The sequence below is a fragment of the Brassica oleracea genome, chromosome C2, assembly GCF_000695525.1.
Source record: "Brassica oleracea var. oleracea cultivar TO1000 chromosome C2, BOL, whole genome shotgun sequence".
In the NCBI taxonomy this organism is placed as follows: Eukaryota; Viridiplantae; Streptophyta; class Magnoliopsida; order Brassicales; family Brassicaceae; genus Brassica; species Brassica oleracea.
Window position 1 is genome coordinate 14,734,307 of NC_027749.1, and position 10,391 is coordinate 14,744,697.

The following is a 10,391-nucleotide window of genomic DNA, read 5'->3' on the forward strand; positions in this document are numbered from 1 at the left end:
CTTTGACCTCAAGTTAATCTTTGTGTCAAGTGCCCATTGCAAATAGTTGTCTCCGAAGAGATTAAGGGCAGCATAGTCTAGTTTTGAGATTTTTGACATATGAATCACATTATCATTTGAAATTTAGGGTTTCACAATGTGATCATGTGGCCGCAAGACAATCAATAATCTCGGCCACAAGCAAGTCTTATACAATCATGTTTTCAAACAATCTAAAGCGACCATGGTGCGATCAATCATAGATTCTGTATTAGGCCGCACGGCCATACAATTCTATGATGCAAACTATTCAAGTTTATATGATCTATATGTCATGCTGGTCGATATTTTAAAACAAGACGAATGCAATTCATATTCAGTTTTATATGTTTATACAAACAACCCTAATCAATCGGTTTCTTATTATGAAAATTAGGGTTTTGATTTAAGCAATACTAGAATTCGATTTTAACAATATGAGATCAAGGTTTCAAGGCCTTTAGGATTTCAAATTCGAGATTAGATCTATCAATCAATCTATTAATCCTAAAACTAAGATTATCAATCTTTCAAACAAGAATAATTTAAAACCACAATGATCAAACGATCAGACAAGAACATCAAACAAACCGATTTACAATTAGGGTTTTAGGGTTCCTCATACAACCGAATTTTACATCCTATCATCTGGTTCTATATGATCAAATAATCACAAAATCTAATCACAAAATCTAACCGATATCCTATCGTAAATTTCTTGATTCCAAACTTAGAGTATTGATTTCTATTATTAGGGTTTTGCAAGATTTTAATTTGTCTTAAACCTTTATCAATCAAGCCAAATTCGATGTGGGCTCTTTATTAGGATTTCAGATTTACCTTTTCTTTTGTAGGGTTGAACCGGACCATCAAAGAGCAGAGAGAGTTCGCGAGCTGGTAAGTGCAGACTGGTCGGGTCGCGAATCGGGAACGAGCTGAAGCTGGTCGGATCGCTATCGTCTCGCTGGATCGTGCAGGCTGGACGGATTGCTACCAGGTTGCTATCGGCTCGTCGGATGCGGCTGATCTGGTCGTCGGAGTTGAGACGAGACGGGGAAAGCCTTAGATCGTCGCCAGCTTAGGTTTTTAGGGTTTAGTAGTTGGCTCAGGGTTTTAGAATCTATCGTGCTGATAACGTGTTATAAAAGAGATGTTGTGTAAGCTTATTATTACTCTTGACAAGAAGTCTATATTTATACAAGTATTAAACCGTCTTATTTAGACCGTCATAAGAAAAAATGAAATCATATTCCTAATAGGAATAGGAAATAGTACTTATCCTAAATACATATGAAAAAAAATAAACATTAAGTATACATAAATGTAAATTCTCATTCGTCTAAGTCATTAGCGAATGGACCGGATGGATAGCTGATGGACCGGACGGTTTGGGCCTGATATGGATCGATCACCACTTGGTTTATAACAATTTGAGACTTGTTGAGTTAAGAAAATTCAACAAAAAGAAAGCAAGAAAACTCGTTGATAACTAAAAATATATACGTTTATCGGATAAACCAGAAGACGTAAAATCAAAAGGTTTAGAAAATAAAAGACAAGTGGGGGACAATCCATCTTTCTCCCTGAAGCGAACAACTCATCTTGTCTGCGACTAAACATTCTCTAACATCAGAAAGTCTTCTGGTTCTTATGTAAATTAAATTTATTGCAATTTTCTAAAGGTATTGTATGCAATTACATGCATGATTTTTGTATCATTTCATTCTTTTGCCAAAGAGAGAACTCATTTTTGTTCGCTATCAAAATGTGCTATGTTAGATATACAATATTAAATGCAAAATACTGTTTTAATAATCGATCAACACGGTAAAATCATGTTCAAACGAAACGATGTATCTTGAATAATTTCAGTTTGTACGATGCGAAAGTTTGTAAGCAAATAGAATAGTATTATCGAGATATTCTCATGTTACAGATTAAAATATATATTTTTAAATGTTACAGATTAAAAACAAATATATCCTACATGCCATGGTCCAATTCTTCTATAAATTAAAAATATATGCTCAATATTATATGATTTTGTAATATTAAATTTGGAAATATAGTGTACCAAGAATATAATGCTACTATAAAATGAAATATTTTAAAATCTGGTATTCAAATTTTAGGAGTAATACGAGGAACGAATAAGATCAATATACACGCGTCATTGAATAAACCCCTCAATTGTTAGGTTATGGTTGTGAATTCATCTTCGAGGAGATCAATAGATGCTCTGATTAGTTGAAATGGACCAATGGTATATATATCCATTGTCAAAAACGTAATCTCCCAAATTAGCAAGTTTGTTCATAGACGCAGGCATCACCTGGTGAGAACAAATGGATGGTTGATATTTCATAATTTATGGATATCAAAATTCGTGTTCAAAAAAAAAAACGTGTTCAAAAAAAAAAAAAATGGATATCAAAATTCAGAAGTAGGCATCTTTTTTTTTGTCAACAGAAGTAGACATCGGCTTTTAACTTTTAGTAGTTAAAATAACTTAACAGTAATAATATTTTTTATTTAAAAATATTCTCTGTTTATTGGTTTCAATGGTAGATTGAAATATGATGATATGTTTATTCTTTCTATCTAAGTCACCTCACAGATAAATATGCCATATGTGTGTCTGCTGCTTTTGCAACTTGGAATTAAGAATTACGAAGTTCGCCAAAAAAACTTGAAATTAAGAACGCTAAATCTTTTCAAAAAATAAAAATAAGAACGCTAAATCACATTTTACAACCTGCTTCTCTCGCTATAAGTCAGTATAGGTAACATTCTAAAAAAAGTCACTATATGTAACGATTATTCCATGTTAAAACATGAATGCTATACCTAAGCACTTTTTAATCGTAAGCATATATATATTATATTCATATTTTCCGATCATAAATATATTCTACAACAAATAAATGGCCTAAGTGTAATTTTTATTATTATTGAATACCATTTGAAATACACATATATCAAAATACTATCAAAACATTTTTTCTTTAAAAATAAAATTTCGCCACATGTTCTATTACTAAGAATGTTCTTTAAATAATTTTAATCAATTCATTAAAGATACTTTAATAATTTTAAAATATAAAATAATCACATGTAATAATTCTTATATTAATTAGCAAAATTTTCTTATAATAATTAATATGTATCTAAATTTTTAATATCTTTATCATTTATTTTAATTTTAAAATCAGAATATCTACATCTTGCATATAATAAAATTTAAATTATGAGAAACAAACATAAATAAGAAACCATAAGTAAATTATATTACTTGACCGGCATTCAAATTTAGATGTGTCGATTATCAAGTTTTATAAATGTGAGACAAATTGAAAAAATGAATTTATTTGGATTAGAAAAAACATTACAAACACTATGAGATGAGTTAAACATGCGGACTACCTAATTTGACTATATATAGCTATAATTTGACTCTCGTGAATATAACTATAATCTTCTAGTTCTCAAAAATAATAATATATAATATATTTATAACAGTATACAATTTATTATAAAAATATTGAAGATAAATATAGTTTGCCCAGTAAAATAACATATATTATTCCACATAAAAATACAATATCACTTCATTTATATCACATATATCTTACAATGGTTATTTTATTAAAAAGTTATGATCACGGATCCGAACCAAGTTGTGCAATACTTCCTCTATATTAAAGGAATGGTGTTATATATAGTTTTGTTGAGTATATTTTTGCACTGATTTGCGAAAAATAACATACTTGAAAAGTATTTAGAGTATATGGTTGAGAGAGTTCTTTTTCTATTGGGTTACAAGTCGGAGACGTAGTTAGTTGAAAGCAATGACTAAAATTTTATTGGCTACCAAGTGGGTGAGATATAATTTGGAATATTATCACACTACAAGAAAACACGCAACATTCTGACGGATATTCCGACGGACAATATTTTCGTCGGTTTTCTTTGACGACATTCCGACGAAATACCGACGAAAATCAGTCGTCGGAAATATCCGACAGAATATTATAATTTTGGAGTTTCGATAGGGATTTGATTCGTCGGAATTCCATCGAAATATTCCGACGAAAATCTGACGGGTTTTTGACTTTCGTCGGAATGTCGTCGGAATTTTCCACGACGAAACAGATTTTAGATTTGCAAAGTTATTATAAATGTATAATTTGATACTTAAAATATCCAAATAACACATATATAAATTTATAATATGAAATTAGTTCATACCGTTAAAGTTTTTCATATAAAAAAATTATTTACGTATACATATCAACGTATTCGTAACATCCTCCAATAACACTTATATACTTATACAAACATATTACGGTAATATAAGAGTAGATTTTGATTTTGTATAATATCGAGTGAAACAAGTAATTATTTTAGTTAAACCTCTTATAAATCATTTACATACTATCAAAGATTTCTATGTAATCATTAGACTGTTGTTTTGAAACCCCAAATTCTTATTTCTCTAAATTCTGTCAGAAATCCGTCGAAAATTTTGACCAAATTCCGTCGAAAATCCGTCGAAAATTCCGACCAAAATCCGACGGAAAATACCGACCCCGACCAATCAAAAGACATGCAGAAACTCATAGTTTCTCGAGGCTTCCTTTGGCGATATTCTCGAAACATTCTGACGGAATTCTGACGAAATAAATGTGACGAACAGGTTTCGTCGGAATTTCTTCGGACTTTTTCACTTTACCCGTGGCGGGTTATAATGCTAAAGAAAGAGCTTGCAAACAGCCGTCAGAGCCTCTCGAAGTCTCCGATCTCACAGATGAAAGTGCAATGGAAGGGTGAAAGCCGATGAACGCCTTTCAGTCGAGTTTGTGGAAGAAAATTTGCGAAATTTATTTGATTAACTGCTTAAAATAGAACCGACCGAATTCCGACGGAAACTGTCCGTCGGTTATTTTTAATACATAAGCCGACCCTTCTTCTTCTTCCTCATTTTTTCTCTTCTCCTCTGCAATCTTTGTGGTCTTACTCCTCTCTCTCTCTCTCTCTCTCTCTCTCTCACAAATCTGTGACTCCGACCCCAAATCCTCCAAATCTCTACCCCAATCATGTAAGTCATCTAAACCTTTCTTTAGATTACATTTTTTTTAGGTTAAAAAAGAGCTTGCAAACAGCCGTCAGAGCCTCTCGAAGTCTCCGATCTCACAGATGAAAGTGCAATGGAAGGGTGAAAGCCGATGAACGCCTTTCAGTCGAGTTTGTGGAAGAAAATTTGCGAAATTTATTTGATTAACTGCTTAAAATAGAACCGACCGAATTCCGACGGAAACTGTCTGTCGGTTTATTTTTAATACATAAGCCGACCCTTCTTCTTCTTCCTCATTTTTTCTCTTCTCCTCTGCAATCTTTGCGGTCTTACTCCTCTCTCTCTCTCACAAATCTGTGACTCCGACCCCAAATCCTCCAAATCTCTACCCCAATCATGTAAGTCATCTAAACCTTTCTTTAGATTACATTTTTTTTAGGTTGGAATGTTAAAATTGTGGATTTTAGGTTTTGAATCTGAAGATTTAGGATAGAATTGATAGTTTTAGGAGTTATATGTTGTTAGATTTTGTTTTAGGTTGTTGTTTTGTATGTAGATTGAAACTTTTAGATGTTAAGATTTTAGAAATTATATGTTAAATATTTTTATAAGAATATTTTTTGTGTATTTATAATTATTGAAAAGTTTTATTTAATATATATATATATATATATATATAATGCTTTCAATTTTTTATTATCTTTTATTGTTTCAAAACGTTTTTATAATTTTATATAACGTTTTAAGCTTTTTATAAAACATTTTAGGTTTCTATAAAAAAAATTTTTAAGTTTGTTATAATTTATAAAACGTTTTATGGTTTCTAAAATTTATCAAAACTTTTTTCACCTTTTTAAAAACATTTTCAATCAATAAAATGTTTTTGTGTTTTTTTTTAGATTCACTACAAGAAAACACAAGATTAACGACGAAAATTAACGAGGAAAAGTAATCCTCGTAAAATTACGTCGAGTTTACGAGGAAATTACGTGGAAAAGTAAAATCAGCGTTATTTCCTCGTAAATTAACGACGAAACCATTTCGTCGTAAAGTCGGTGTAAAGTGATGTGGCTTTTACGAGGAAATACGCTTTCCTCGTAAATTCGACGTAAAATTAGCGTGTTCTTTACGAGGAAATAATTTACGTGTACTTAGCGAGGAAATTATAGTTGTAACACGTTTTTCACCTAACTAATTTTCGTCGTTAATTCCTAGGAAAATTACAGCTACCAGATTCGAAAGTTTTCTATAAATATGGAAATTACAACTACCACATCATAGATGTATTTCACACGAGGCTATACTTTTCACACATATGAGTATGGTAGACAGCGGGCAACCAGTAACTATGGAATATGTGTGAAAGGGGAAACAGATTTATACGGGATCTTGACGGAGATTATTGAAGTCGAATTCCCAGGGATATTGAAGCTGAAATGCGTCCTCTTCAAATGTGAATGATTCGACCCCGTCGTCAACAGAGGTGTTCGGTTTAACAAATTCGGTGTAGTTGATGTCAACGGTGGACGAAGGTACAACAAATTCGAGCCTTTCATCTTAGCTTCACAAGCAGACCAAGTTAGCTTCCTTCCATACCCTCGGATGAGAGATTCAGGTATAAATTGGTTAGCCGTGATCAAAGTTACACCTCGAGGACGAATCATCAGTGGAGAAGAACCACCATTGCAAGAAGAACAGATAAATGAAGTCGAGGAACCTGAACAAGAAATTGATGGCATCCTTCTCATTGATCCGTATAATCACGAGTACGAAGATCTTACCAACAATGCCACAGACGAAGCTGTTGAAGACAAGTTTAATGAAAATGATGATGTTTCTAGTGATGACGAGAATGTCGATGTATCCGATTGATATATTTGATTTTCTGTACGGTAATGGGTGTTTGTTTTAGAAATAAGATATATTGATATTATAAGTTAAGGAATTGGGGTTTTAGAATTTGGGGTTTGGAATGGAAAGAATAGATTGAGGTTAAAGAATAGATTGAGGTTAAAGGAATTTGGGTTTGGGGTTTGGAATATATGAAGTAGAAGATAAGGAAGATGGAGTTTGGGGTTTTGAGTTTTGGATTTTAGGGATTTAAACATAATCCTCTTTATTTCCTCGTATACTAACGAGGAACTTACGACGAATCCTAAAAATAAAGAGCGCGAGACTCGTTAATTCTACTTAAGCAGAAATCATCGTAAACAACTCGTACTCTAACGAGGAAACAACGACGAAATAAAAAAATAAAGAACGCGGTGCTCGGTAATTCCACGTAAGAGGAAATCGTTGTAAATACCTCATAATCGGAAAATGCGGGCCTTGCTAATTCCTCGTAGAATAAAAACTAGAAAAAAAGAGAAGAGAAGAAAGATATTGGAATCACATGTGGCGAGACCTACGTAAGTCTAGCCCACATGTGTTCCAATATCTTTCTTCTCCTCTCTTTTTTTTCAAATCTTTCAAATTTGAGATAGTGTGGGATTTGTGATATTGTGTGATTTGTGAGTTTGTGTGTGATTTGTGATAGTGTGTGATTTGTGAGTTTGTGTGTGATTTGAGAAGGAAACTTGTGGGTATTTATAGAAAAGTGGGCCTCTCTAATTCCTCGTAAAGGGAGGACTCGTTAATTCCACGTAATGCAAAATCGTCGTAAAGACCTCGTAATCTGAAAACGCGGGCCTCGCTAATTCCTCGTATAGTAAAATGCGGGCCTCGCTATTTCCTCGTATTGTAAAACGCGGGCCTTTGTAATTCCTCGTAACTTTACGAGGAAATTACGAGGACATGTAGTCTCTTATATATATTCCCGAGCGCTCACTCTTTATTTCGTCTCAAATTCCTCTCCACTTCCTCTCCATTTCGTAGCAATGGTAAGTCTTTCTAATTCCTCTCTAATTTGATTAGTTTAAGATAGATTAGATGGTTAGTGTATGAAATTTAGATATGTTTACTGATTTTATGTTAATTAGTGTTGATTAGGTGGTTAGTGTAGGGAATTTAGATAGGTTTATAGAATTTGTTAATTACTGTTGATGTTAATTTTAAAAATTAAATTTTTTTTTCCAGACGATTCGAAAGAACAGACTTACTCCCCATTACAGAGAGATGTTCGGTGAGTCTGGTAGTCGTTTAGACCTGTCTTCTTCAGCTCCCGTTTCTTCTTCAGCTCCCGGTTCTTCGGATCCGGAGACTGTCCCCGAGACTTAGTCTTCTGAGAGAGTCTCTCGGTCGCCTTCTTCTAGTCCACCTCATGTGCCTCTTTTGATGGCTCCTCCGACGATGTCTCCTTCTGTGCCTCCTCCGATGGCTCCTCTGATGCCCGCCGAGATTCATCCCGATTTGATGGTGCCTCCGAGTGCTCCTTACTCGCAGTACACTGTCGAGGACCTTCTCCGTCAGCCAGGTAGAGAAGGTTTACCAGTCATAGACCCCGACCGACCGGACAGAACTTTGTGGTATGTTACATTAAATTTTTTTCAATTCTTTTTCAATTCTTTTATAACATTAATAAATAATTTATACTTTAAATTTCTTTTTTCAGGTTTGGGGTTGACAATTGTCTTGCATCAGATGTAACGGACACGATCAAAGGTTACTTCTCCATGCCACATCCGAACTGGAGAAAGACGCCAATCTACGTCAGAAAGACGTGGTTCAAAATTTACGCTGTAAGTTAATTTTAATTAATTATATGTATTTTTACTTTTTCATGATTTATATATTTTTTTTAACTAATTGTTAATTTAATTTTTTTTTGCAGCAAAAATATCATTGGTCCATGGGGGTTACTGAGAGGGTGAGGAAACAGTTTTACGCGAAGGCGAAAGTTCGCTTGTTGGACACGGTCTCCAACTGGAAGGGTGACTGGATCATGAAGGGATATGAGCGTGGCAAACCCGCTGAGCTCACCATGGATGTATGGGATAGCCTCATCCGTTATTGGCGGGATCCTGAGTCCATCAGAATCGCCCAATCTTGCTCTGCCTCCCGTAACATGGTAGATGAGCACGGCCACAGGCCGATTTGGAAATGGTAATTAAATATTTTATTTAATTAAATTTTTAATATATACATATATATATATATATATATGTATATTCTAACTTTTTTAAATGTTTTTAGGCCAAAAAGACGGGACAACTCCCGTCTCTTATGCAACTTTACGAGAGTCGTCACTTTATCCACACATGAAGTGGATAAGATTTACGAGGAGGTAAATTTTTTAAAATTTTAATTTTTTTTATTATTCATTTAATTTAACTTTAAATTTTTACTAACAATATTTATTTTTTTGTTTTTAAGGTGGTCCCTAAGCAAAAGGGACGTACGTTGGGGATTAGTTCCGTCAACGATGTTCCGAGAGCGGCATCGTCTTATGCTCAGACACGGGAAGATGAAGTCACTGCGCTGCGTAGAGAGTCCGAGCAGCTGCGTAGAGAGTCCGCTCAGATGCGTAATGAGATGGACTCGACGCGATCTGCGATCACAGCTCGTATGGGTGGACTCGAGGGCTTCTTGGACGTTGTAGTGGCCACAAATCCGGAATGAGAGTCTTTGTTGAGGAACTTGCGATGACAAAATTCCATTCCAGGCGAGTCATCATCCGACACACATCTCGAGGCAGATGTAGAGAGGAGGAGTGATGAATTCTACCGGGCGATGAAAGACTCTTAGTGTTTTTTTTTTTGGTTGTTGAATTATAAATTCAAAACTTGTTTATACATAAAATATTTTGGTATTGATTTTTTTTAAAAATTTTAATTTTATTACTAAGTTAAATAATTTTAATTATTTTTTTAAATTATATTTTTAAATTCTGTAAAATAAAATAACGAAGTAAATTCGTAGCTAATTTACGACCTATTTACGTGGAAACTTTACGAGGAAATGACGAGAAAAAGTAAACGAGTATTTTACGAGGAAACATTTACGAGGATATTACGAGGAAAGATAAACGAGTACTTTATGAGGAAATACTTTCGTGGTTGTTACGTGTACTTTACGAAGAAAATCTTTCGAGATATTTACGTGTAGTTTACTAGGAACATGTTTCGAGGTATTTACGAGGAAATCTAGCGACCTCCTTACGTGGAATATTTACGTGGTCTTTACGACGTAATGAACTTCGTCATTACGACGAAATATTTTCCTCGCTAATTTACGACGAATTGGCGAGGAAATATGTGTTACGACGAACTAGTAACGACGAAACGTGTTTCCTCGCTAATTCCTCGTAAAGCCTCTTTTACGAGGAAAACCGTCCTCGTTAAACTTATGTTTTCTTGTAGTG